This window comes from Macaca nemestrina, chromosome 9, assembly GCF_043159975.1.
Source record: "Macaca nemestrina isolate mMacNem1 chromosome 9, mMacNem.hap1, whole genome shotgun sequence".
NCBI classification, from domain to species: Eukaryota; Metazoa; Chordata; class Mammalia; order Primates; family Cercopithecidae; genus Macaca; species Macaca nemestrina.
In genome coordinates, this window is record NC_092133.1 from 45,358,092 (window position 1) to 45,385,191 (window position 27,100).

General features: G+C 37.1%; 1 protein-coding gene and 1 long non-coding RNA gene across 7 annotated transcripts in view; both read left to right on the forward strand.

Moving 5' to 3' along the window:
* The window catches only part of LOC139356230 (uncharacterized), a 43,530-nt gene extending 33,387 nt beyond the window's left edge, over positions 1 to 10,143 (forward strand). The window contains exon 2 of the long non-coding RNA XR_011607756.1: positions 1 to 10,143. This exon is cut by the window's left edge and continues 20,630 nt beyond it. This is a non-coding gene — a long non-coding RNA (uncharacterized lncRNA).
* Positions 1 to 27,100, forward strand: part of LOC105480820 (renalase, FAD dependent amine oxidase) — a 402,948-nt gene that overhangs the window by 157,579 nt on the left and 218,269 nt on the right. The window lies entirely within an intron of this gene.

Genomic DNA, 27,100 nt, shown 5'->3' on the forward strand with positions numbered 1-27,100 from the left:
CTTGGAAAATAAATTCAGTGTTATACTTGCACATCATCATAAGAAATGGAAATGGAGCAAGAGATTTGGGAAATTATGATCAGACATAAAATTCTTTTAAGTGCTAACATATAGATCTTTTGTCCAATGTTAACAACAGTCTTTGCCCTTTTGCTTTGCATTATTTCTGCCTTTAAACCTCTAGTCATTTTTTATTGTTCAGGGTATGTCCAGTCTTCATAACAATTCTGATAGAAACAGAGAGTTGATTTCCACTCTACTGTCTCCTAGTAAAGGCAGCATAGTACAAAGAAAACATTAAGCGTATCTGAGCTGTCTCTGCCACTCAGCTTTTTGACTGGGAGCAACTTACTTAACCATGCTGTAGTTCAGTTGCTTCCTATATGAAATGAGGTCATAATCCATGGATCATTCTGAGAACAACATGAGTTACTATAAAACGTGTAAAATGCATGGCATATGGAAGACATCCAATGAACATCATTTGTATCTTTTCCCTGTAGTGACTTTAAGAATATGACTGATTTCTCTCTGTTCTATGGAATTGTTGATACATTTTCCTTTATTTGTATCAAGTAGTAAATAGATTTTTATTTGGCCAACAGAATTTAACAGGAATAATGCAATGTCCAATTCCTGTACTACAGTTGATTATGGTTTTCTGTTCTTTGAACTTGAAAAGAGATATGATTTTCATGTCAGCGTCTGGAGTTTATAACTTGAAATGTGTCAGGTAGGTAAAATGTCTTACTTTAAGATAAAGAACAGTTAATACATAAATATTAGATATTGGAAACAGATCAACAGTTGCCCACACTTAGGGTGGAGGCAGAGACATGGATTATCCAAAATCCCAAATAATTCTTCTTGTTCTGAAATGCCGTAAAGAGCCAGCCACCCTGTCAAAGAAATATAGCCTTACCCCTCAATTCCATACCTCGATTCCACTCCAGCACAGTAGGACTTTTGGCATTCTAACAGATCAGTAGAATCCACAAGGCTGATAACCAAAAGGTAATTGTAGGGATAATGAATATAGCATGGTAGTAAAGATTAGACGCACTAGTCTTTGCTAACTGTGTGAATTGTGATAAAGATTAAACAACCTCTTTCTATTTAACCATGAATCTCCAATTTTCCTTTTGCAAAATAGTGATAATAATGGTACCTGTGGGGAGTACCAGACACATATAGATGCTTAATCAATATTAGATACTCTTTTTATTAGTTACCTAAAAGGAAACCATTTCCTGTTTATGTTTAATTCGAACCACCATTACAAAGTAAAACAATGTAGGCTCTTCCCATCAATTTGCTCCACTTGTTTTAGCTTTTCTTAGGTTTAGCTGATCTTTATCTGACATCTTTCTGAGGGCTTCCCCTCCCCATGTACCACTGTTACCCCTAGGATCTTCACACTTAGGAGAAAGCTGTGTTATGTGCTGGTTAAGAACAGGGCTGAACTTGAACCCTGGCTCCTCCTCCTTGCTGTCTTTGGTGCCTTGGCCATCTCTAAGGAGGTACGTATGGAAGGGGATAATAATAGGACCTATTTCATGGGGGTTGTTGTGGTAACTGAGTTAATACATGCAGAGCATCTAGAACAGTGCCAGGCAAGTAGTATGTGATCCGTGAGTGATAGTTATGATTAAATGCTAGCAATTAGAAATAGCAAAATTTCTTCATCTTTTTTCTCTTCTAAAAACCTTTGCTTATTAAGGGGGCCTAACTTCCTCTTTTGAATTATTTTTTTCCTATATCTCCTCCTTTTCTTTTTTCCAATAGTAAAAAAAAGGGAGACTGGGGGGAATGTTATCTATATACAACTTACAGCCCTCATAAGTTGTCAGTACAAATGTCCTGTTACAATATTGAAGATATAAATGATGATGACTCCCTCCTTGGCCTCCATTCTGTGTTTCCTATTATTCACATGAGCCTATTTCATTGGAACAGGATTTTGGTGAACTGCCAAAGGTGCCCCAAGTTTAACATGCTATGACCTTCAGTATGGGTTTTAATTCATGTGTACTTCTCTGTGTTCCACATTAGACTGTGACCTTCTTGAGTACAAAGAGCCATATCCTAATTTCATTGTGTCTACAGCACCTAATACTCATACCGCTAAACTGCCATATAACAAAATAAATGAATGAATGAAGTCATATTGAAAGTATACTATTCTAGCCCTCTGTCCAGCAACAGAGTAAACTTCCAAGTTAGTTTTGGGATAATTCTGGAACTTTAAAATTTTCAGGGACACTCATGCATTGTATTCTGTGTCTTCCTCCCTCTCTAATTTTATCATTCCTGCCACAGTTCATTGACCCCCTACTCCAAACACGCTTCGTGTTTTCCTGTATCTATGCCCTACTGTTACCCTTCTTTTTGGAATGTCTTTTTCTACTTACCTGAATCTTTAGCTCACACCTCACATCAACGTTTTTTCTCTACCCTAAGTGTAAGTCATTTCACCTTCTTCTAACCTTCTATAGCAGCTGATGTCTAAACCAATTAGCTGTCACTTAACACATACAGTTTTGTATTTTTAGCTATCATTTTTAAAGAAAAATAGTTAACTGACTTTAAATTCCTTGAGAGCAATGATCATGTCTTATACTTCTATACCTCATACTGGGTGGAATACCCAATAAATCATTGTTAATGGGGTGGCTCGCTCAAAGCCACCTTAAACATATTGCCAGGCAATATAAAACTAAATGCAGCATAATGGAAACATTAATTTGTGGGTAAATAGGAAGATTCAATGTACAGAAACACATTAAGATAAAGATAGAAGTTGCCAGTAGAGTTTCAGCTTTATTGGCTCCTTTTGATTTTTTGCTTTATTTGTATTTGGTTTGATGCATCTTTTAATTTTTGTTTGATTTATGCTTTGGAGCAGGGGTAGTGGAGAAAAGGCATTTAACTTTAAGTCTAGTTTTACATACTAACAAAAACTCTACTGAAGAATTATTTTACAATGAAACATTTCAAAACAAAACATGAGACAACTAATGCATCTCTGCCATCTGTTCTGATGAAGCATGGGGAAAGAATAGATGGGGGTGAAGTATTATATGCACAGTTCCCTTCCTCCCCTACAAACTTTCAGGGACATGCTGCCAATGGCTGTGGCATGAATATCACCTAATTTTACAGTGTGTGGCAATATATTTGAGCATCCTGATTATCTTAATACATGGAGCTACCAAATCCAAAGCAGTATAAAAAATGAGCAGGATGCTGGAAGGTCTTGTAAGTTCTTGTTACATATTTTATATTCAAGTGAATGAGTCTTTTTAAAATGCAGATGAAGAAAAAAGCATGACCAACCATTGCTCCAAATCTCAGAGCAGCTCAACAGATCTTGTGCCAAGGACCAAGGTTGTCTTTTACACTGGACACTTCCTCTGCCCCAGTGATCAGCAACTCTGGTCCTATGCATTTTCCTTACTCTGCATTCGTGCATTAAAAATTTTTATGTCTAGTCATCGTAAATTTTCTATCATCTGAGTAATATGTCAGCATTACATGGAGGCTAGATTAGCAGCTTCCTTTACTCATTACCCTCTTGACATTTGCCTTTGATTGTATATCCACAGAGGAGAATCAAGTCCCATTTGTTTTTAGATGTGATCGAACACTTTAGGATTGGTGTGGGCTGCCTCAAGTCATCAGGTAGGCATAGAGCCATCTCCTTTAGGTCGCCTCTACTTCAGCTCAGTTTGGCATGCTGCTTTTCTTATGGTCTGCATCTGACAGATGCACAGTCCATGCATTTCAATGAAACTACATTCAAGCCACCTATTCCTCTCCTCTAGTTATTAAACACCTTTTCTTACCATTCCTGGATTATTTCCTTTATCCAATGTTGAACTTCCAGTTTTTCCTTGCTTCATCCAATCAGTCTTCCAGAGCGTCAAAAAGAACTGACATTTTGCATATCCAGCCACTATCTCCATTTTCTATTCACTCATTTATTCATCTCTCTGTCAACTTATATAGATGCACCTGGTATGTGCCAGGCACTATTATACATGTTGGTTGAACAAGCAAAGCTTCCGCATTCATGGACCTTCAGTTCCAATGGAGGAAGTCAGAGAGTTAACAAAGCAGACAAACACACATCATGCCAGGTAATAATCAAAGCTATGAATGGAAATATAATAGGGTAAGGGAGGGCAGGGAGGTGGAAATGAGGTGGTGAGACAAGACATCAGAGGGACATTTGTCCCTAGGTCACACAGTGAGTAACCAAGCCAGATTCAAAGCCCAGATGCCTGGCTCAAGAACTCTTTCACAGTGCACCAAGTTGTGCTCTTGACCCCCACGCCATGCTATAATGGATTGCTGAGAGTATTTCCAGGGGAAGGATCCACACCTGCTGTAGATAGCACTGCAATAAGAATTAACACAGTGCAAGGACACAAGGAATTGAGAAAAATTTGGAGTACCAATGCATAGTCCTATTGATTGAAAGCAGACCAACCAACAAACAAGGTTTAACAGATACATAGCAAGGTTGCCAATATAGTCAGCTTTTTTATAAATCCAATAAGTAGACTTTGTAAGCATTTACTTAAAAGCCTCAGTTTGAAATCTGAGATTGCATCTGACAAATCTATTGCAAGTATAAATTGTGCTAATTTCAGATGACTCTTAAACCCATAAACTCAGCACTACACTCCTTGTTAAGTAAAGCAAATCTCTTGGTCAATATTCCTTTAGATGTGGTGAATACTGAGTAATTAATCTTAACAAAGTTAGTCTTTGTCCACTTCAATGAAATTAGTTTCTGAAGAAGTGTTAAAAGCACTGGTTGTACCACAGTGTCTATTAATAAAACTTCTGAGTCCAAATAAATAGAGCCTGTTCTGATGATACAAGAGATAAGGAAAATGCTGACAGGTTGTATATGTGTCAGTTTGTCAGCATATGTGCAGCCTATATGCAAACACAAAGCAAGTCTAATCATGCCATCTTTACAACTCAGGGTCATTAACAGTACCATTAGAGAAAACAGAAATTAGATTTCAGGTAGGATGGTTTGGAAGCATGAAGAGAATAGAATGCCTTACCTTAAAACAGAACTAGTAGTGAGTGATTTTTGGATTTATAACTATTGCTTCTTGCATTTTGAAAAGCATTTTCTTTATAAAAGCCAACTAGGCCAGGTACCGTGGCTCACACCTGTAATCTCAATGCTTTGGGAGGGTGAGTTGGGTGGATCACTGAGTTCGAGACAACCTAAGCAACATAGAAGACCATTTTTTAAAAAAATTAAAAACCAGATGGACATGATGGTAGTCCTAGCTACTCAGGAGGCTGAGGCGGGAGGATTGCTTGAGTCCAGAAGTTTGAGGTTGCAATAAACGACAATCATGCCTCATGCCTCTGCATTCCACCATGGACGACAGAATGAGACTTTATCTCCAAAAAAAAAAAAAAAAAAAAAAAAAGCCATCTAATTGGAAAAATGGCAATAACTATACAATGCAACAACACAGAAAGAAAATAATTTCTACTATTGTTCTTTTTCATAATCTTATCTTTTATGGGATTTCTATCAAGCTTCTCACTTGAGGAGGGCCAAATCATGAAATAGCAACACTTTTGAACCAAAGGTTCTGAGGTTTAGCCACAATTAGTAAACAGAAGACCCTAATGAAACTCAATTAGTTAAACCTCACAATTTCCAGTTACCTGGAAGAAAGTGTAAGGAAGCCGCATACTTCAACCATGTTTCATTAAAGGAAATAAATCCAGGTCATCACAAAATTCCATTTCTAATTCCTTCAAGGGAATACTGAAATATTTTTAGTGATTTGCTATAAGGCATAGATTTGTTTTGAAATACAAAGTGTTATATATAACTCCGGGAAGCTCCTTTTTTCTTTCAGGCTTCTAATTCATATCCCCCATCCTTCTATATAAAATGGTTTTTAAAGCATGAGTGCACTGAGTAAGGCAGTGTTAGCAGAAAACAAGATAAGACATAAGGGAATAGTGCATTCTCATTCTTCGTATAGGATGGCTACCTTTAGTATTTGGAGCTATCATTTAATGTTTAAGTAACTGTTTTAAACAGAGCAGAAGTTAATGAAATAAAGATAGAGCTTCTCCCTCCAGAAGCTTTATCCTTCTCAAGAGTTAGCTACTTATGAAGAAGGACAGTAGAAATGTTGAGTGTAGAAAGATATTCTTAAAAAACCAACACAACCTTGCCCTTGAGAAACCAAGTCAAGATAAGACAAGACATGTACATCAAAGATGAATCACAATATGGCGTGACCTTGTATAATGAGCAGTAAAGAGGACAGCGATGTGTGGGGCTTTTGCGGGGAGCTTCTTGAGAGAGGAGGAGGAGTGAAAGGTAAGGTATGTTCTAGGTGGAAGAATGACCAGCAGCAAAGGTCAGAGGAAACGTAATTGGGACAGTGGATCAGACCGGCTGGAGCAACAGGTTATATCTAGGCTATATGGAACCTTAAGTGCCATGATATAAAATTGGCATTTCCTTCTGTAGCCAATAAGGCAGCCATTGGAGGTTTTTCCCTGATCATACATGTAATGGGGCAAAGGAGGAGTATTTTTGGAAGATTAATTCAATAATAAGATACAACATGGATTAGAAAGGAGAGTGATTAGAGGCAGGTGATCTAATTAGAAGACCATTTCACAAGTCCAGACACGTAGACAGCACACACCAGGGAGATGGCTGTGAAATGAACACATATGAGAAGCTTTTTGAAGATATTGGAACTGGCTACAGAGTGACTGCATGAGGGACAAGGGCGTGTCACAGATGATTTGCTTTTAAAACTTGGGTAAACAGCAATATGTTGGATCCTTAATTGTTAGTGTTTGCCAGTCTGATTAAAGGCTATATATTTTTCTTTCAGAGGTGAATAAAGAGAAACTTCTTTTTATTCTATGAGTATAGCTTTACACAGAAAGGACAGGGCACACAGAATCATACACTATGGGTAAAATATCACCAACAATATTAATAATGCTTCCTGTTCACCTGAAACCCAATAAGGAAGAAAAGGGAGGACCCTTGGCGAAAAGTGGGAGTTAAGGGTTTGGTTACCTCTCTAAGCTGTTACTTTGCTGGCAGAGAGTGCTGGACTTATTCCTGCAGCCTCTCGTCCCCCAAGGAACTGATACTTTTCTTATCCCATGTAACAGGGGTGGGACGTTCCTCAGTAGTCTCAGCATATGCTTCAGAAACAGTTTGGACCACATGCAAGGGCTTGCCTGAGACTTCCCAAGAAGGGGCCCTTTGGGCCCTCTCTATTTTAGGGCTATAGGTATAGACTTGATCTGATTAAGAGTAGCCAGGCATTCAGGTGATGTGCTCAGGCACAAGTAACTTTCTAAAACATAATCAAAGCCAGTCACACCCTTATAATTCAAACATAGCATTAGCGCCTAAACTCAAAACTACTATTGTAGTAAATTGAAGGATGCTTCCTCCCACATATGCTCACATTCTAACCTTTGGAATCTGTAAATGTTATCTTATTTGGAAAAGTTATCTTAGCAGATGTAATTAAGTTACAGCTCCTGAGATGAGGATCATTCTGGATTATCCAGGTGGGCTCTATATAATAATAAATGTCCTCCTAAGAGACACACAGAGGAGAAGGCAATGTGATAAAAGAGGCAGGGACTTGAGTGATGTAGCTGCAAGTCAAGAAAGCCAACAACTATCTGAAACTAGAAGAGCTATGGAACACATTTGCCACTAGAGCCTCTGTAAGGAGTATGACCCTACAACACCTTGAGTTTGGACTTCTGGCTTCCAAAACTGTAAGAGAACAAATTTATATTGTTTTAAGCCATCAAATTTTTGATAATCTATACAGCAGACCTAGAAAACTAAGATAGCTGTATTGAAAATCAGTTAGCATCAGCCAGCTTTATATTTAATGGACTAAAAGTTTTAACAATATATGGCACTCTGGTGACCAAAAAGAAAGATCTGGTCTTTACATTATATTAACAATAAAAATATTGGCTGTATAAATTGAGTGCCTATTCTGTACTAGGCCCTCCTCCAGGATCTTAATAGACATGAACCACATATCCAGGTAGAGCCAAGATTGGGCCTTCTGACTCTAAATCTAGTACTCTTTTTATTTTATTTTATTTTATTTTATTTTATTTTATTTTTTTTATTTATTTATTTTGAGATGGAGTTTTGCTCTTGTTGCCCAGGCTGGAGTGCAATGGCACAACCTGAGCTCACCACAACATCCGCCTCCCGGGTTCAAGTGATTCTCCTGCCTCAGCCTCCCGAGTAGCTGGGATTACAGCCATGTGCCACTATGCCTGGCTAATTTTTTGTATTTTTTTGGTAGAGACAGAGTTTCACCATGCTGGCCAAGCTGATCTCAAACTCCTGACCTCAGGTGATCCGCCCGCCTCGGCCTCCCAAAGTGCTGGGATTACAGGTGTGAGCCACTGCCGCCAAACAGTGTTCTTTTTATTAAGTGCCTTCATTCAGCAGAAAGGAATTATAAGGAAGAAAGCACTCTTCAAAATTTGTAAATGAAGAAATCAAAATTTTTTTTCAAAAGGCAGCTGAATATTTTAATAGGTTTTTTTCCTTCTGATTGTTACATCTTTAAAAATGCAAAAGAATAAGAAGAAACAGGAATTAAACCTGAAAAATAAAGATCATGACTTGGAGAAAAAGAAAACATTGGATCAGTCTTGTTTTCCTCGACTCCCCTGACCTCTTGTTCTCCATGGAGAGATCAGAGGGAGTTCTTGATGGACAAAGGAGTACTCAGATCCTGGGAGAGTGGCCCCGATAGACTAGTTGCATGTGTCTTCTGGCAGTGGCCATATGAATGATTTCTAAGACAGAATTCTTGCATTATGTTTCTTGATTCCTATTGACTAGAGTTAATTCTGGGTTTAGAGGTTTCAGAAGCATCAGCTTTCTTGGAAGGAAGAGCTAGGAGACTTCCTTTAAATACCATTTGCACAGCAAGGGCACCATTTACACTTAGATGGTATGTCTGTGGATAGGAGGGAGCTGCTAATGCCCCACTTTGCACCATGTGAACCCTGCAATAGACTTTAGCAAACAATCTGAGGTACTGTCAAACTTAAAGGGAGTCCTAAGGAATCTAGGCCTCCCTAACCTCAAGGTTGGCCAATGGAGTGGTTAAGCAACTCTGCTCAAGTTGGGGCTCACCCTTCAGGGCTCAGCAAGAGAGAACAGGAGAAAGTAGGCCAGACTCTCAGAGCAAAGTCATTTAGAAAATTGATTTTTAGGGGTATCTGTAGTATATACAGTCCTTTATAGAAAGGACTCTTTCCCTGGAAGCCACGGATTATCTGCTGTAATAGAAAACTCCTAGGTTCTCCATACTATTTGTAAAGACTTCTTTATCCCAGGAACTTAAACACCATTTGTAGTTTATACTCCATTGTATACACACATATGCCGAGATGTGATTAAGTTTTAGTAGATGGAGAGGTTTAACCAACTTAACATCCTTACTGCTTGAACCACTTGTGCAGTTCCATGAGAACTCTGCTAATAGAGACAGAAGAAAGAAATCGTATGTTTGATTCTTAAATGAGAGCCTTTTTAGCTATTTCTTCAGGAGATTTTTAACATCAGATTTTGCAAGTCTTTGATGAAGCAAACAGCCATTTTGGATGGCTAAAGTTGAGGAAACACTGCTGTTTCCAATAACATCATAATGAAGAAAGTATTCACAGGTATGGCACAATGTGGTGGATTAACAATGCATCTTTTCTAAACTAACTAATATACTATCTTCAAGTTCTATGTTATGTTATAGTGAGCAGAGCTCAGTGTTAGGAGTCAAGGTTAGATCCAAGTTTCAAATGGGCCACATACATCTGAGTGACTGAGGAAAAGTCATTTTACCTCTGAGCTTTTATTTCCTCAACTTTAACTCCAAATTCATTATCCTTACTTACCAGGATAACTAATTTGTTGCAAGAAATAAACGAGATAACATGGGAAAGCATTTAGCACATATAGGCATGCAGTAAAAAAGTTCTGTTGAATCTTTAGCTTCAATGAGGCAAAAATATGGCTGCTTACTTCTACATCTCCACCTAAGAATTAAAAAAAAAAAAAAAAAAAAAGCTTATTTTTCCATTCTGGACTTTCCATTCTGGACATTCTTACTAAAACGTGGCTTCATTTTATGTGAATATTTTTGTGTATTTTAAAAGTCAATAGAAATCAGTTTCAGATTACTAACTCCAAAAGGGAAAGTGAGTAATTATGCAACATAAAGTGAGGCAGGAATGTCAACATGATCCCTTAAAACAGTATTTGTATCTGCATCTTAAAAAGAAGACTTCCATAGTGCATAAAATTGTGACACATGGACAACAAAAAGCCAAAATGGTAAAGATTCCAAAGAAAATAACTTGCTGATGTCCTAAGCTTGAAGAACATTTTTAATGCACTTTCTTTGTTCCCATCCTTAAGGCTAGATATGGAAGTTATGGCTAAAGTCCTTGGCATTGTCATAATAACACAGACATTTAAATGGCTATGGCTTATATTTCAGGAGCTGGTCTTTGAGTGGCCTCAAGGAACAAGAATACCATTTTATTCAGCTCTGTTGGCACTTTGACCTTTTTGGGAAACATGCTGTATTATCTTTCACACTATTATACCATTTTTTAATTTGCCTGTCAAATTAACGTAGTAGACTGTTTACAGCTGTTTTATGTAAAGTTTTACTGATAAAAATTCCCTATAAATATGTTTTTAAAAGAACCACTTTATTAATCTAAGGCTTTTAAATCCAAATTTCAACATAAATATGGTATTTTATACCAAGATTTTCTAGCTGTAGGAAGCATATAAAGGGAAACACCAAATTTAAAAGATTTGTGAAATATCTTCTCAAACCACATGTACAAATCCAGGTTTGAGGTTACTAAACAATACGATAGTGTTTAGACCCTGCTATTCGAAAGGCTTTGGAAATTTCAAAACATAATATATCTTGATTCAAAAATTACAACTTCTCCCAGAAGAATACTGCAGAAAATAAAAATAACTTAGTTGGGCTCCCACTCCCCTTTCCAAACATATCATAAAGTCTAGGAAGGCCAGATTCTCATCCTATATAACTCTCTGAGAATTCCCACAGGGAAATCTGTGAAAGAATTCAGAAACTTTCCTTGCGGAAATTCTCATAGAGAGACATAGGACAAGAATTCGGTTTATAAACAATAAACATAAACTTTTTAAAGATTTGATCTTTGCCCTTAATTAAGCTCCAGATGTTAACTGGGAAGCGATCATCTTGGGGCCCCAATACTCTGTTTCCTGGGTTCCCAAGAATTCAGTCAGTCATTCAGCAACTGCATTGCCATAAAAAGACAATAGGATATTTGTAAAATTGCCCCATCCTTTTTAATCCAGTTTTCAATAGGATGGAGCTAGGACACATAGGACAAATTGAATTTCAAGCAGAGGAGTAATATAATTATATTTGCATATATGAGGTTTTTCAAGTACAAAAATGGCATATGCTTGTCGTAAAACATTTGAAGAAAGAAACACATATAAAAATTTAAAAAATGAAAGTCCTCAAAAGAAATCTAATAGACTTTGCCAATTAATATAATTCAGGGCTGGGCACAGTGGCTCACACCTATAATCCCAGCATTTTGAGAGGCCGAGGTGGGCGGATCACCTGAGTTCAGGAATTTGAGACTAGCCTGACCAACATGGAGAAATCCCATCTCTACTAAAAATACAAAATTAGCCAGGCATGTGATGCCTGTAACCCCAGCTACTCAGGAGGTTGAGGCAGGAGAATCTCTTGAACCTGGGAGGCAGAGCTCGCAGTGAGCTGAGATCGTGCCATTGCACTCCAGCCTGGGCAACAAGAGTGAAACTCCATCTAAAATAAATAAATAATTTTATATATATACATATATATATATATATGTATGCGTGTGTGTGTGTGTGTATGTATGTATAATTCAGATATTTTTTTCATAGAACAAAGAGAAAAACTAAGGTCAGGTTATCAAGTAGCAACTGAGTAATTTTGAAACCTTCACCTACCTAGAATTCATTGTATAGTATTCTCCAAGCAAAGGAGAGTAGGAGTTTTTTAATGTGCCCTAACTCATTAGGACAGAAACAAGAATGGAGGTAGGGGTCATGACGGTCAGAAACAGACTTTGTCATGCTAACTGCCATCAGAACACTGAAAGTGGAAGGAGGGCAAGGAAGGAGGAGCCCACAGGTCAGACCCACAGAAGAGTTCAGAAGTCAGATCAGTCATAGGGAGGGGGAAACGAGACTGCTAGAAAACCTTAATATCTTCTTCTCCGCCACCTGATCTTGACTTTCAGGTTAACCCATCTGTGCATGGCACTAGAGTGCTGTCTGTGTGAGCACTCTTGTCTGGAGCAAGAACAGAGAGACTTTACAGTGTGATGGATAACACTGATTGAGTACTTACTGTGTGCCAAATACTATTTTAAAAAGCATACATGCATATCTCATTTATCCTAACAGCAACCCAATGAGATGGGACTATTATTAGCACCATTTTACAAATGGCAAAACTTAGGCTTAAGCAGACCAAGTAATTTCCCCAATCACATAACCAATAAATAATAATGAAGTTAACTTTTATATTTTGAGTTTTTCTATAGATACACAAACCACTGTCATTATATTCACTATATTGACCAGTTTGTTGAGGGGGAAAAATAGTCATTAAAAAAAGCACCAGTCTAATAAATGGGATAGTTGAGGTTTTGTTTTGGATAAGAAACCATCGGTCTAGCCAGTTCAGTCAAAATTAATAATCTATCTTTTGAAGTAAATGTAACCTCAATGCACTCTTGAATGCCAGTTCTTTCAAATGTCATATACCTTTCCTAAACTTTTCAATGAGCTCCTGTTATTCGCAGCATCAGTTGCTTATTTGGGGAGAGGTTAGGAGCTGACGTTGTTTGTAGTCAATGAGAAATAAATATTTTACCATTCCACAAAATCTTTTCTCAGGTTCATTTGCCCATATGCTCAGGAATGTTTGCCCTCAGTGAATCTTTTACCTTTCCGACACTCTGTTCAAAGCAGGACCATCCTACGTGCCAGGAGCATTGTCTGCTAAGAGCTCACACATACAGTGTCTGTGTGCTTTCTTTCAATATAAGCAGTATTTTGGTTGAAGGCAGCATCAAAACCCAGAGTTCTGGGGCACCTTTTCGGTATTCTCTCTACCCATCTTTCTCAGAGCTCTAGATACCCACAGGTTGACTTCCTGAATGCCCTTCTCAAAAGAATTCCTCCCTGACCAAGACCAAACTTCTGTTTATTCATTGTAGTAGATGGGAGAGGCACAGAATCAATCTGGTGAACAAATTATAATCAATGTAAAAGACCATTTTGTTTAACTAAATGAATCCCTAATGGGCAAGTTGATTGAATGGACCATTTCTGGAGCAAGAAAATTTTCTCAATACTAACAATACTTCTAACTCCCATCTTATATATTATTCAAATAAGAGTCAAAAAGCTCCAAAAGGTTGTCAGTGGCCACATTTGATTAACTTCAAAAGGGCCTTTCTGCTTTTGCAATTTTTCCATGCACATAGTGAGCAAAATCCATACATATATTTTCAGATTTCATATAAGAGGGCATCATAGTCAAAGTTGAACTCTAAAATCAATAGTCTCAAATGGTAGTTTTTAATCTTCTTCAAGAATCCAATAAGAGGTATGTATACACACACATAGGGATCCCATCACGTAAGCAGTTGTAAAGAAATGGAAACTATACCCTAAAACCAGTCTTTAAATAACAGCCTCATCCTTCCAAGCTAGTTTCCTCTCCCTAAAATTAAGCCATTCAAATTTCCTAATCTCTTATGTTTCATCAACTCTAGGACTTTTTACCACCTTTTTTCTTATGCTCACAGAAAGCCTGTTTTTATTATACTCCTGCAGTGGTAATGATACAATCTCTAAAGACAAGTTAACAGAAGACCACATAGATTCAGAATATTTGCTTCATGGTGAAGAGGTGTCAAAAAATAAACAAGCAAAAACTTCCTAAAATTTCTTTAAAATGGAGAGTATGTGTACATAGAACCAACATAAATAAGAAAATGATATGATATTTATATTAATATCTTCAGATAGAAAGTGTTTCCCATGTATTTAATTTTGGTACAGATGTGATTGTGAAGGCTGTTTATTTTTGGTACAAAATATAAAATTAGGGGAACAAAATAAGGTCCAGGTTCTCAGGAGCTTACCTATTATACTCAAATTATGAGTAGGTAGTATTGACATAGGGAAACTTCTTCACTGCCCTCAAGAGGAACAGGGAATAAAATAGGACAGATCCACTCATAAATTGAAACATTTCTGAACAGAAGGATTGGAGACAATGAAAACAAATCCTATCTGTCAACCAAAAAACCACTGAAGCATAGAAAAGAGATATCTGAAAGAGGAAGGAAGAGGCCCTTAAAATTAAGTGGAAAATACAACCCCCATCATTTCACCTCAGTGATGCTTAATAGTTTGGGCCTAGCTACAAATAGAACAGTGAGCATTTGGTCAGCTGCCACAAACACAAAGCAGGGATGATGTAAGACACAGTTGATGTAAAATCTAGTAGGTATAATACCAAGTAGGTGAGAGATCCTTAAAAGTAGACTCAGCTTTATGAGAGAGGGAAACATGCTGCCCTTTGCTATTTTCACAGTGCCAGAAGCAATGTTGTTAGCACAAAGGCACTTAATATTTGTAGAATAAGTGAATGGATGCATGTCAGGTAATGTTGGGAATTTAGTTCCAGTTTGCACATGGGATAAATGAAAGAAGCTACAGGCCAGCAAAAGCTATTAACAGAGCTGGGACATAAGATCAAGATTAGTGAAAAGCAGAGCATAAGAAAAGATCAAGGAAAGAAAAAGACATTTACTACTGGAGCAGAAGGATATGGGAGCAGGGTATCTGGAAGCTTTTGAGTGGGAACCAGGAAACCTTTGTCTCAACCCTCCACCTTGATGCAATTATATGACCTCAGACAGTTAATCTGACTTCAGATTTTCCTCTTACTGACATTCTCTCCCACTTTTAAGGGAACATAAGAGATTCCTTAAACACAGTAGTGAATGGATACTTTTCCTTTGGGGCTGGACATCATCAACAGATCTGTGTCCAAAACATATGCTTTAAATATTTCTAGTTTCTCTTCTGAGTCAGTGCTAAGGATGAAAGTTTATTCACTCAACAAATATTTAGGGAGCATCGGCTATTTGCCAGATATTATTCTAGGCAGGAGTAACTACTCTACTTTGAGTAGTTCACTATTTTGAGACATTATCTATAGAAGGCAATTGGGAAGCTACAGAATATTTAGGATCACTTTATTTTTATTATTGCTAAGTGTCCTAAGGTTTACACATCATCTCACCTCTCATTCATTTCTCTTCCTTTCCTATGCCATCTGACCTCTAGCTTCCTGGCTGCTTGGAAATTACTTTCCTATGATGCCATATATGATGGTCTAATTCTTCGAACATTGCTCGGGTATTTTTTTTTAACTTTTGTTGCAGCACTTGATATTATTGATTGTTCTAATTTTATTAAAACTCCAACCTTCCCTGGATTTCATCTTAATGATATAATGAGTTCTAGACATTTATCAACTGAGTTTGGAACCACAGAGATATTAGTGTAGATCTCATCTTTGTCATCTTGTGAACCTGAGCAAATTACTTAACCCAAGTCAGTTAGTTTCTTCATCCATAAAACTAGGTGCTTGTATCTTCATTCAACACCCCTGCTTACACTGTTGTTGTTAAGGATTTTATGAAGTTAAAGCCTGGTGCCTGGCACATAGTAAAATGATAGGATCCACATAAGAGTTCCATTTTGGTTCACCTTTTCTCTATCTGCACTACTACTGCCATAACTTGAGGCCCTCCTGTCTGAATTATTGCAGTGGCTTTCTTATCTCACCTGACCCCCCCGCCTTCAATCTCTCATGGCTTCATTCTACTCGCCACCTAGGGGCTTTCCAAAATGCAAATCTGATCATATCACCATCCTTCTTAAAATTCATCAGTAGAATCCAGTGACCTGTCAGATAAACAGCTCAGACTCCTAAACATGATATGACCCAGGCTTATCTCTGCCCTCTTAACCACAAAAGCTTCCTTCACCCTTTACTATGGCCATGTTGAATGATCCTAGTTCCCAGACTGCTCTGTGCACTCACACACCTCCATGCCATTGCATGTGACTCATGTTCTCCTTGGAACATCCTTTTCTGCCTGGAAAACTTCTGTATTTTCTTTAGGATTCAGCTCACCGTTATACCCTTCTTACTTATTTCCAAAACAGACAGAGTTAGATCTCACTCTGAAGTGCTTCAGTATTATCTAATGCATACGTCATGTTTCAACCATTAGTTCTGCTTATCTGTCTTCCCATTTAGGTATGTTCTCCATGAGGGACTGTATGTTTGCTCCCAGTTCTTTTCATAGAGCATGAAACCTAATATGTTCAATACATGTTTGTTGGTCTAATTACATAAGTACGAGTGTTAGTGTTTTGGCATACAAAACAGAATTGGAAAAGTGGGAAAAAAAAACAGAAGATGGGGCTTAAGTCAGTCTGAATGTGAGAGTGAATGAACCAAGAGTAAAGGGGAAGATTTGCAAAATCAATAATGAAGTCAGTATGAAACAGAGTTTTCAAGGGTTTTTTGTGTCTCTGTCTCCTTCAGTTCTGCTTTGATCTTAGTTATTGAATCCAGGAGCTGGTTTTTTGAAAAGATCAACAAAATTGATAGACCGCTAGCAAGTCTAATAAAGAAGAAAAGAGAGAAGAATCAAATAGATGCAATAAAAAATGATAAAGGGGATATCACCACCGATCCCACAGAAATACAAACTACCATCAGAGAATACTATAAACACCTCTATGCAAATAAACTAGAAATTCTAGAAGAAATGGATAAATTCCTGGACGCATACACCCTCCCAAGACCAAACTAGGAATAAGTTGAATCCCTGAATAGACCAATAACAGGCTTTGAAATTGAGGCAATAATTAATAGCCTGTCAACCAAAAAAAGTCCAGGACCAGACAGGTTCACAGCTGAATTCTACCAGAGGTACAAGAAGGAGCTGGTACCATTCCTTCTGAAACTATTCCCATCAATAGAAAAAGAGGGAATCCTCCCTAACTCATTTTATGAGGCCAGCATCATCCTGATACCAAAGCCTGGCAGAGGCACAACAAAAAAAGAGAATTTTAGACCAAAATCCCTGATGAACATCAATGCAAAATTCCTCAATAAAATACTGGCAAACTGAATCCAGCAGCACATCAAAAAGCTTATCTACCATGATCAAGTGGGCTTCATCCCTGGGATGCAAGACTGGTTCAACATACGCAAATCAATCAACGTAATCCAGCATATAAACAGAACCAAAGACAAAAACCAAATGATTATCTCAATAGATGCAGAAAAGGCCTTTGACAAAATTCAACAGCCCTTCATGCTAAAAACTCTCAATAAATTAGGTATTGATGGGACATCTCTCAAAATAATAAGAGCTATTTATGACAAACCCACAGCCAATATCATACTGAATGGGCAAAAACTGGAAGCATTCCCTTTGAAAACTGGCACAAGACACGGATGCCTTCTCTCACCACTCCTATTCAACATAGTGTTGGAAGTTCTGGTCAGGGCAATCAGGCAAGAGAAAGAAATAAAGGGTATTCAGTTAGGAAAAGAGGAAGTCAAATTGTCCCTGTTTGCAGATGACATGATTGTATATTTAGAAAACCCCGTCATCTCAGCCCAAAATCTCCTTAAGCTAATAAGCAACTTCAACAAAGTCTCAGGATACAAAATCAATGTGCAAAAATCACAAGCATTCTTATATACCAATAGCAGACAAGCAGAGAGCCAAATCATGAGTGAACTCCCATTCACAATTGCTTCAAAGGGAATAAAATACCTATGAATCCAGCTTACAAGGGATGTGAAGGACCTCTTCAAGGAGAACTACAAACTGCAGCTCAAAGAAATAAAAGAGGACACAAACAAATGGAAGAACATTCCACGCTCATGGATAGGAAGAATCAATATCATGAAAATGGCCATACTGTCCAAGGTAATTTATAGATTCAATGCCATCCCCATCAAGCTACGAATAACTTTCTTCACAGACTTGGAAAAAACTACTTTAAAATTCATATGGAACCAAAAAAGACCCTGCATTGCCAAGTCAATCCTAAGCCAAAAGAAAAAAGCTGGAGGCATCATGCTACCTGACTTCAAACTATACTACAAGGCTACAGTAACCAAAGCAGCATGGTACTGGTACCAAAACAGAGATATAGAATGGAACAGAACAGAGCCCTCAGAAATAATACCACACATCTACAACCATCTGATCTTTGACAAACCTGACAAAAACAAGAAATGGGGAAATGATTCCCTATTTAATAAATGGTGCTGGGAAAACTGGCTAGCTATATGTATAAAGCTGAAACTGGATCCCTTCCTTACACCTTATACAAAAATTAATTCAAGATGGATTAAAGATTTAAATGTTAGACCTAAAACCATAAAAACACTAGAAGAAAACCTAGGCAATATCATTTAGGACCTAAGCATGGGCAATGACTTCATGTCTAAAACACTAAAAGCAATGACAACAAAAGCCAAAATTGACAAATGGGATCTAATTAAACTAAAGAGCTTCTGCACAGCAAAAGAAACTACCATCAGAGTGAACAGGCAACCTACAGAATGGGAGAAAAATTTTGCCATCTACTCATCTGACCAAGGGCTAATGTCCAGAATCTACAAAGAACTCAACCAAATTTACAAGAAAAAAACAACCCTATCAAAAAGTGGGCAAAGGACATGAACAGACACTTCTCAAAAGAAGACATTTATGCAGCCAACAGACACGTGAAAAAATGCTCATCATCACTGGCCATCAGAGAAATGCAAATCAAAACCACAATGAGATACCATCTCACACCAGTTAGAATGGCAATCATTAAAAAGTCAGGGAACAACAGGTGCTGGAGAGGATGTAGAGAAATAGGAACACTTTTACACTGTTGGTGGGACTGTAAGCTAGCTCAACCATTGTGGAAGACAGTGTGGCGATTCCTCAAGGATCTAGAACTAGAAATACCATTTGACCCAGCCATCCCATTACTGGGTATATACCTAAAGGATTATAAATCATGCACATGTGCACACGTATGTTTATTGCAGCACTATTCACAATAGCGAAGACTTGGAATCAACCCAAATGTCCATCAGTGATAGACTGGATTAAGAAAATGTGGCACATATACACCATGGAATACTATGCAGCCATAAAAAATGATGAGTTCGTATCCTTTGTAGGGTCATGGATGAAGCTGGAAACTATCATTCTCAGCAAACTGTCACAAGGACAAAAAACCAAACACCACATGTTCTCACTCATAGGTGAGAATTGAACAATGAGAGCACTTGGACACAGGAAGGGGAACATCACACACTGGGGCCTGTCGTGGGGTGGGGGGGTGGGGGGAGGCATTGCATTAGGAGACATACCTAATGTAAATGACGAGTTAATGGGTGCTGCATACCAACATGGCACAAACCTGCACGTTGTGCTCATGTAACCTAGAACTTAAAGTATAATAAAAAAAAAAAAAAAAAAAGAAAGAAACAGAGTTAGAGTCCGCCTAATGACAAACATGTGTACAACATATGTGTTTTTTTTCTGTTGTCCGCTGAGGAAACAGCTTCTGCTTTTTCAAAAGCAAATAGATATATAGGGTCATATTTAAGTTCTAGAACATGGAGCAGTAATCAAATGCTCACATGTAAATTATTTGGAGCACATAGTCAAATGAGGCCACGAGGATTGCCATGGGGTTGGCTAATTGTGCAGTGACCAACTCCTGTAGAGCTCATTGGCTGAGATGAAAAATTGCAAAGGCCATTATAGGAAATAGACTTGTGGAATCATGAGAATTTAGCCTCCTTTGAGGAGCAAATCTGAGCCTAGCCATGTAACGGCACCAAGAGGAGAATGATGTTGAAATCATGTGTGTCTATGTGCATTTCCATGGCTTTTAACTCTCTTCTAAAGATTCCCTTGAAGTACCTCAATACACAAGAAAGAGCTAGTGATGTTGTATTGTTAAAGTCTCAAACTGTTATATTTTAGCATTGACCACTGAATTTATTTCTTAGACCTCGTCATATTTTTATGGGACAAGTTCATATTGTGATTCCCTGGAACTGAAATTATTATTTCACCGCAGTTGTTATAGCACCTTTCTTGTTTGAACTTAGTAACAAAATGTCAAGAGAGTACACTGATAATTTATAAAATTAACTCTTTGGGGCTTTTATACTGGTATGGTCCAAAATCAAGTTTTATTTTCTGAAGTTACAATGAAAATGAGAATAAGGTGAGATATAGTAAGGAAAACAATTATGTGGTAAAAATCATTAACTCTGATAGTAAATTATGGTCGAAATTTCAAATTCTCTGATTGAATCCATTTGAATAATAAAACTATTAATATTTTTAAAAACGTATTTAAAAGGTCTTTGAACTTTTATTCTTTGTTAAATTTGGCATAGAACATTTCCTATATTCTCTACTGTTTTATGAATATTGTCATAATATAGATCAAAAGTTGTCAACTACAACTGAGTGGGCCAAATCCAGCCAGTTGCTTGCTTTTGTAAGTAAATTTTTTCTGAACACATCCACACATTCATTTACACGTTGTCTGTGACTGCTTTCATGATCTAATGTCAGAGTTGAGTAGTTGCAATGGATACTGTATGTCCCACAATGCCTAAAATATTTGCTGTCTGACACTTTACAGAAAAAGTTTCCTGACCTTTGATATTGACAATGAATATTAAAACAAATAAAGCCTCCTCTTTTATATGGAACCCAGAGCTACTAGGCTGACAAACTTAAAGGCAATTTCTCTTAAAAAAATGAAAAATAAATAAAAAGATTTTAAAACAAAAGTTACCAGTCATCAGAAATGAATTTCAGCTCTGCCATTAATTTTTTCCAACAACGAATGGACAGAAGTTTCTTACTCACCACCATGTGTGTTTAGAAGATTAATGACTGGCATTTTATGTGCACAGTAAGTGAGTTGTTTGGCTCCACTATTTTATATAATCCTTTGAAAATCATAAGTAACATACATTTTCAAATATGGGGGAAATGGACTGCAATCTAGAACTGTTTTCTTGTAGGAAAGTGGAGATAAGATATAAAATCACTAAGTTAGAGACTCTCATGACTCACAGAATCTTTCTGAGTTCTATTTAAATCATTTGAAACTGAAATTAATGATTCATATATGTGATAGCTCTTGCAGAAGTGAGAAAGGAATCATGATTCATCTAATATTAGCGCATGTGCTTTGTTCTTATGGCACAAGGTGGAGAAATGCATGTTTAACGCTTTTAGATGTGTGTTCTTGCACATGTTCTTCTCTCAGTTTTGTATCCCAAATGGTAAAGAAGGCTAATTAAATTAACTTTCTAATTGCATTACTGTGAAAATATTCATATAAAATACTTGAAACTGAGAAGTAATTTGTGATTCCTCTGATTGAAAATGGTGACTTTGGTGCACATTCAATTAATGACTAAAGGATATTGTGTATAGATTTTCATCTGTTCTTATCCACATCATCTGTGTGAAAAAAATTTTAAACACTAGATAATTTCCTTAACAAAATTTGGTATAAAGTAACATTTTTTGTAAAGTGAATCATACTTTGCTAGTTATTTAAATTACATTTTCAGAAATGGGTCTCCACTAAGGTTTTGTTCTTAACACATCATTTTTAAAAACATTTTCCCAATTAAAACAAATCAGACTTTTCAGAGAGAAATACAATTTGCTAATAGTAATCATATTTTACCATTTATCTAAATTGTATTTTCAGAAATGGGTCTCCACTAAGGTTTTGTTCTCAACAAATCATTTAAGAAAACATAATCCCAATTAAAACAAATCAGACTTTTCATAGAGAAATATAATTTACAAAAATTATTTTTGAAACAAGGAAGGTTATAAAAAATAAACAGTATGCCAAAAAAAATTCCAAATAAATAAATTGCATTATATAAAGCACCAAATTGATAATAGTTCATTTGGGTTTCTGTAACAAGATATCTTAGACTAAGTAATTTATGAAAAAAAAAATTTATTGGCCGGGTGCAGTGGCTTACACCTGTAACCCCAGTACTTCAGGAGGCTGAGGCAGGATGGTTCTCTCTTGCTGTGTCCTCACGTGGCAGTCAGGGCAAGGCAGCTCCTTTTGACTTCTTTTCATTAGGGCACTAAACCCATTCATTAGGGCTCTTCTCAAAATGCCTCACCTCTTACTACTATCATATTTGGTATTAGGTTCTAACATATGAATTTTGGAGGAACACCAACATTCAGACCATAGCAACAGTGTTATTCGGTGTCTAAAATGTGGAAAGGGAGAAGTTTCATCTCACTGCATAATGCTTGTAGAGGAAACAAAAAAAAAAAGGAGAAAATAAAAAGGAAATAGAAAAATAAAAGCTTTCACATTCAATTGAACAATTCTTCTCTACATAAAGCCACCATGATTCTGTTTTCAAAATATATTTTGGACAATTTCCAGACATCCTTAGCTGAGGTGCAGAACTATATGCAGTTTAAACACATTTAATAATTGCATGTATATAATATGTGCCCTATCTCTTTAAAAACTTGCTTTTTCTTTCATCTTTCATCAGCACACTACTGGAAATTAGGGTGGGAGGTGGGGGTAAAGGCAAGTACATTAAAAATTCAACACAAAAGTAGAGAGGATAGCAGACTCAAAGTTTATATTCATAATTATTTCCTTAGATGGAAGCATTTTATGCTATATATTAACCCAAGTTAGGTCACCTATGTCATTTATGTTTTCCACACAGAGATTTCCATGTGCTACAAAGCAAATAAAATAATGAAATCAGAGTACCCTAATAATAACTTTCAAAGCGGGGACTAGCTGTTGTTTTTAGCTCTGACGGTTGTGATTCCCTAGGTTAGGCCAGCAGCTGTAGTAGGGCAGCAGTGGGTACCACAAGAGATAGAACTAAGACTGTTTTATTTACCCTTTTACTCCTGGTACTAGTAAATATTTCTTGACCTACCGAAGGAGTTAGAGTTGTCCTTTCCTCATTTCTGCTATTTCCCCTCCCTTTTCTTCTCATGATAATTACAGTTACCTTAATTCTCACTCCCTTCTCTTTCTTTGTACTATTATTAATTTTCTCCTCTCACATCATCCATGTATAGCATAACCACCTTTTTCTCACCCTCTCATCATAGAGGAATCTAATAGACCATAGCCATAGAAAAACGAATCACAAACCAAACCAAATTAGCAACAGAAACAATAAATGTTGCATTTTTTTTTCATAAGGAGAAGGACTAGATACTCAAAAGGATAGATATTATGTTCTTTTCATTGGTAGTGGGCTGGCATATTCCACATGCACACAGAATTTAAGAAGTTTTTGGTGTTGGCAATTTTTTTTTCCATAAGTTATTGGGGTTCAGGAGGTATTTGATTGCACGAGTAAGTTCTTTAGTGGTGATTTGTGAGATTTTGGTGCACCCATCACCCGAGCAGTGTACACTGCACCATATTTGTAGTCTTTTATCCTTCACCCCCCCCTCCCATTCTTCCCCACAAGTCCCCAAAGTCCGTTGTATCATTCTTATGCCTTTGCGTCCTTATAGCTTAGCTCTCACATATCGGTGAGAACACACAATGTTTGATTTTCCACTCCTGAGTTACTTCACTTAGAATAATAGTCTCCAATCTCATCCAGGTCACTGCAAATGCTGTTAATTCATTCCTTTTTATGGCTGTGTAGTATTTCATCGTATACCAGTTTCTTTATCCACTTGTTGATTGATGGGGATTTGGGTTGGTTTCACAATTTTACAATTGTGAATTGTGCTACTGTAAACCTGCGTGTGCAAGTGTCTTTTTCAAATAATGACTTCTTTTCCTCTGGGTAGATACCCAGTAGTGGGATTGCTGGATCAAATGGTAGTTCTACTCTTAGTTCTTTAAGGAGTCTCGACACTGTTTTCCATAGCAGCTGTACTAGTTTACATTCCCTCCAGCAGTGTAGAAGTGTTCCCTGATCACCACAAAAGGAAACTTTGATCACATTTTTGGAAACGCGAAATGCTATGGAAAGTCTCAGCAATAGCATTGAACAAGTAGAAGAAAGAAATTCAGAACTCAAAGACAGGGTCTTTGAATTAACCCAATCCAAGAAAGACAAAGAAAAAAGAACAAGAAAATATGAACAAAGCCTCCGAGAAGTCTGGGTTTATGTTAAACAACCAAACCTACGAATAATCAGTGTTCCTGAGGAAGAAGAGAATTCTAAAAGCTTAGAAAACATATTTGGGGGATAATCGAGGAAAACTTCCCCAGCCTTGCTAGAGACCTACACATCCAAATACAAGAAGCACGAAGAATACCCAGGAAATTAATCGCAAAAAGATCTTCACGTAGGCACATTGTCATTAGGTTATCCAAAGTTAAGACAACAGAAAGAATATTAAGAACTGTGAGACAGAAGCACCAAGTAACCTTTATAGGAAAACCTATCACATTAACAGATGATTTCTCAGCAAAAACCCTACAAACTAGAAGGGACTGAGGCCCTATCTTCAGCCTCCTCAAACAAAACAATTATCAGCCAAGAATTTTGTATCCAGTGAAACTAAGCATCATATATGAAGGAAAGATACGGTCTTTTTCAGACAAACAAATGCTGAGAGAATTTGCCATTAACAATCCACCATTACAAGAACTGCTAAAAGGAGCTCTAAATCTTGAAACAAATCCTGGAAATACATCAAAACAGAACCTCTTTAAGGCATAAATCACACAGGACCTATAAATCAAAAATACAAGTTAAAAAGCAAGAACAAAAAACAAAACAAAAAAAAGTATACAGACAATGAAGAGCATGATGAATGCAATGGTACCTCACATTTCAATACTAACGTTGAATGTAAATGGGCTAAATGCTCCACTTAAAAGATATGGAACTGCAGAATGGACAAGAGCTCACCAAACAACCATCTGCTGCCTTCAGGAGACTCACCTAACACATAAGGACTCACAAAAACTTAAAGGGTTGGAAAAAGGCGTTTCATGCAAAGGGACACCAAAAGCAAACAGGGATAGCTATTCTTATATCAGACAAAGGAAACTTTAAAGCAACAGCAGTTCAAAGAGACAAAGAGGGACATTATATAATGGTAAAAGGCCTTGTCCAACAGGAAAATATCACAATCATAAACATATATGCACCTAACACTGGAGCTCCCAAATTTATAAAACAATTACTAATAGATCTAAGAAATGATGTTGACAATTATGATAGTTCATGGAAATAGGAAACTGAAATAATCAGAGAAGGAAATGAGGCCTGATCTACATCTGCCCGAATTGTACCTGCCAGAATTGTGTCTGCACCAAACCAATTAGTTTTACCCACATCTATGAGATTTGAATGTAAATCACTAGATATGCAACATTTGGTTATCCTCACAACTTCAAGAAGTCTACACTAAAATCATCTCAAGGTAGTATTCTGTCCTGTGCTTAAAGATGCCCAGAGAAGGAACATTTCCAATTGCCAGGTGCCAGGAAGTTTTTCCTAAGTCTAACTATAATTCTCTCTTCTGTAATATAAGCCCCAGATACTACCCAGGTGACTAAAACAGCTCCTTATCTTCATCTGGATAATATCTATTTGCCAATTTGAAAAATTGTTATTGTAGTTTCCCTCCACTTCAGCATTCCCTGGGCCAAGTGATCTTAGTTGCCTTAGCTTTTCCTATTTTGTGACCCTTTCGACAGGTTCATGCCTGCCATTCTCAAGTACACTGTATTTCACTTAATACCTAAGAATAAACAAGATAGAATTTGGGAAGTCCTGAGTCAAGTGTCTGGATAACCTCCTGGTTTCTCTTTGCTGCAGTTCTTCATTCATCTTGTGTTACCAAGTTTCATTTTTCCACAGTAGCATTATTTTGCTACTTCCTCATAAGTTTAGGATCCATTCTTATATTTAGAACTTTCCCGTCAAACTTAAGCCATGTTTTCCTCATCTTCTAACTTAAAATTATATTTCCTGGATAAATTACTATTCTGTTGTCACTTGGCCTATGACTTAGAAGTTTAGACCTTATTTTAAACTTCTGCCTATTTGACTTTAGGAAAATGCCATAGTACTTTTTCAGCAGAATAAAAAGTCTGGGGGGAAAAAAAAACACCTTAGAGGTGGTAATGTCTGAATTGTAAGAAGATTAGGGAACTCTTTCATTATCCAGATGATGAAACAGGCTTAGAATGATTAAACAATTTGTCCCAGGTCACAAAGATTCTTGGAAACAGAGGCAGGATTGAAACCAAGGTCAATTGATTCTCAGTTGCATGCACTTTCTACAATACATTGAAGCCTTTCAACCATACCTCATGTATACTAACAAAGTTAACAAGCTGGGATTCCTGATGAGAATGATATGAAAATTATAAGTTTAAAGGAATTTAATAGAAAACTACTTTTGTTGTAAATTCCACAATCTTATCAATAAGTGTATGGATTATAGAACTAGACTTCCATTTTTTTTTTTTCTTTTTTGTCCTTTGTTGTTTTCTGTAGGCAAGGCCTTGCTCTGTTGCCGAGGCTGGAGTTCAGTGGTGTGATCATAGCTCACTGTAACCTTGAGCTCCGTGGCTTAAGTGATTCTACCACTTCAGCCTTCCAAATAACTGGGTCTTACAGGTGTGCACCACCACACACAACTAATTTTTTTTTATTTTTTGTTTTGCAGAGACAGGGTCTCCCTATATTGCCCAGGATGGTCTCAAACTCCTGAGCTCAAGTGATTCTCCTGCATCAGCCTTGCAGAGCACCTGGATTACAAGTGAAGTCTCTAGGCACAGCCCAGCATATAT